General features: G+C 51.0%; 1 pseudogene; it reads left to right on the top strand.

Annotated features, from left to right (window-relative positions):
• Positions 1-214: 214 nt before the first annotated feature.
• Positions 215-1124, top strand: LOC147985725 (E3 ubiquitin-protein ligase SINA-like 4; annotated as a pseudogene).
• The last annotated feature ends 2189 nt before the right edge of the window (positions 1125-3313 follow it).

Below are 3313 nucleotides of genomic sequence, written 5' to 3'. Positions count from 1 at the left end.
AACTTCTTGGTCTTGTACGAGTTGACGCGACACATCAAATCACTGCACTCAATATATTTCAATAATTTGCATTTACCAATGCATTAATTACAACGCATGCATGCATGTCGTGACTCCCCTTTTGATACTTGCATGTGTTGATTTCGTGCACCCTAAAGTAGTATGAATATGTGACGGTAAAGCTTTGTAATGCCCGACCCTAATAAAGCAAGAGATGGTTGTGCATGAGGAGGGCGAGATCATGCAGACGGAACAGGACCCGACGATGGAGCTCTCTATGGTCTCGATGGACCTCACCTTGCTCCATCGCCCCTTGTGCCTCCACCCCTTGAAGACTCCTATGTATGAGGTTTGAATACATCTCGTCCGTTCGGCTGATTGAGCAAGGTGCAGGTTTCTTGATTGATGTGTTGTTCGATTGATTTGTGCGGTGCAAGGGAGGGCAGCTGGCCTGCGTGGGCTGCCGCGTTGAGCGCCCCGGGAACCAGCGGCAGTGCCAAAATTGCGAGCGCGGTTGTGGCTTTGACGTGCGAAACACGGCGGTGGACGCCGTCCTCTCCTCGGTGAGGGTGGAGTGCCCGCACGAAGGCTGTGGGCTCTACGTCACCTACCACAAGCTCGCCGATCACCAGAGTGTGTGTCCGCTCGCGCCCTGCAAATGCCCCATTCCCGTCTGCGGCTATGAAGGCCCGCCGCCGGCGCTCTCCCACCACATCAGCATCATGCATCCCATGCCCATGCATAGGATCCAGTACGACAAGGCGCTCCAGCGGCAAGTGCCACTGTCAGAGCTACGACTCTTGCTTTTTGCGGAGGACGGTCATGCATTTTTCTTGGTTGGTGGCATGCTCGACATTGGCGCGCCTATCGACATGTCGGTCGTCTGCATTAGAGCGGGGGCGTCCCCACTGCCACACTACGTGGTCAAGCTGTGGGCCAACGACCTGCCGGGGGAGCCCAAAGGTAGGACCGACGCTGTCAAGGTGGAAATGTAGGTGACAAGCAGCAAGGATCCCGGCGACGTCGCCGTGCAGGAGCTGACCTTCTTCACATTTCCGCCCAAGATGCTGGCCGGGGCTAAGCTGGTGTCCCTCCACATTCAGATTGACAAGCTTACGTCCTAAATGATTCTACAGTGCCTTCTGTTTTATCTTAGTAATATGATAATATAGGGGTTAGCTCGGTCTACTTTAGCTTAAGAGATGCTGGGTTTTAGTGGCGATGCAGCAATTACTTCGACATCAGATCAACAATTACAGTAATTTCCAGTAGTCGAACGGATATTTTGTGTCTACTGGATATAAAGATCCTTTGGGTAAGAAGAATAACATCTTATATGATTGTTTCTTCAGGAAGTGTTGCATACTTGTGCGAGTTTACGCGACACATCAAAGTAGTACTGCACCCTCCGATCCTAATTTCTCTGCGCATAAGTCGAGGCATAGATACCAAGGAGGGCCTGGTTGTCTCTATACTTGGACAACTGACCTGACTGCGCACCAGGCAGACAAAGCTCGTGTCGTGTTGGTGCCCTGTGCGGCCTGCACATTAACCAAAACCTCCGCCTCCAGCTTAGCCTCCGCGTTTTAAACTTCTCAATCTCAAGGCCAAGGAGCAACGTGAAACCTTAGAGACAATCGGATGGTTGAGAACACTACAATTCGTAGCTACAGATGCATGTGTGAGAGAGGATGAGTGCGTGCGTGCACCTCTTCTCTTCCAGTATAACGTACTAAACTCAGAGTACAAGTGTATCTGGGTGGCATTGACCTAGGGAGCTAGAGATGGTGCATGCGAGAGAAGTCCCGAGAGATAGGTGTGTGCGTGGGAAAGAGGGAGAGAGATGATATGTGTCGATGTAATGCATGTGAAAAAAGACTAGTCTATAGCTCGCCACGAGGCTATTCCTGTCGAACACCCCAATAACCGTAAGATATGTATCTCACAGTGCCGGTTATTGCACGTACACAGCAGTAGAAAAAGAAGTACTCCCTCCGTCCAGGTGAATAAGTCATCTTAGGTTGTGCATCTTGACCAAGAAGGAAGGGAAAACAAGATAACTTAATGTTTATTTGCTAATTAATAGCATTGCATGAAATGAACTAACCACTGCATATCGTGTTTGGTAGTATCGAGTCCTTGAAAACATGCACACCCTACATCTCTTATTGGTTGATATGTTAAGAAACAAGAAACGAGATGACAGTTAATGCACCATGCCTAAGTGTTCTGGGTTTATTTGGTTTTCATAAGCTGACTTATACACCTAGACGGAGGGAGTACCATGGCATATGCTACACCATGGCCGAGAACACATGCCCACGTTACGCCATCCGGGAATAGTGCCGCACTTCAAAACTAGAACCGTCAATAAATTTTGAGCTTGTCTCCCGTCACATTCGAAATTACTACAATGCTATATTTAATTGCAAACCTGTTCTCACCGATCACAACCTAAACGGTTTCCCACTTAGGAGCGTATTAGTAGTACTCGGTTATAAATACTACTATGCCAAGATGACTGCACATTCCTCCTCAACTCCTCATCAAAAAAACAATGAAGTCATTCAGCATCGTTCCTTTGCGTCTGCCATGGCCAGCGTGAGTTCTGGGTTGAGAGATTTCCACCAGGGATAGGTGAGCATGGAAGACGAAGCACGAGAGATGTCCCGCCTCGCCACAAAAGCAGCCGACATGTCCAGCCGCGCAGCAGTAGCAGCACAGAGGTCCCGCCGCATCGTCAATGTAGCAGACTGGTCCGGCTGCATAGCTGAAGCAACAGAGATGCCCCGCCGTGCCGCCGAAGTAGCACAGAGGTCCCGTCGCGCCGCAGTGGCCTGGGAAAATTTCTCGCGGGCAGGCGAGGACTCTTACAGGCGCATGCATGCGATCGTCCATAGCCAGCTGGATCAGATCTCCGGCTGGGCGAGGTTGCAGGACGAGGCTACCGGCGTCATCCGGCGAGGTTGCAGGACGAGGCTAACGGCGTCATCCGGCGAGGTTGCAGGACGAGGCTACCGGCATCATCCGGCGAGGTTGCAGGACGAGGCTAACGGAAGGAAATGTGAAGCTCCGGGCCGAGTGTGACTTGCTGAGGGCGAAGATCGCCGGAAGGGCGAAGCAGGCGGAGGAGATCGCTGCCTTGTTGCATAGGACGGACGTCATCATCAAGAAACTTATGGACGAGAATGCCATGCTCCACATCGAGCACAAAAGGCTGGTGGAGGAATCCGTGGATGCTGCCAAGCAGTGTATTAAGGACATGAAACTGACAAAAGATATCATCGCCGCTCAACGCGAGAACTACTCTCCG

The sequence above is a fragment of the Triticum urartu genome, chromosome 2A (assembly GCF_056163025.1).
Source record: "Triticum urartu cultivar PI428250 chromosome 2A, HENAU_Tu73, whole genome shotgun sequence".
Classification (NCBI taxonomy): domain Eukaryota; kingdom Viridiplantae; phylum Streptophyta; class Magnoliopsida; order Poales; family Poaceae; genus Triticum; species Triticum urartu.
This window is presented reverse-complemented; position numbering and strand designations above follow the sequence as displayed.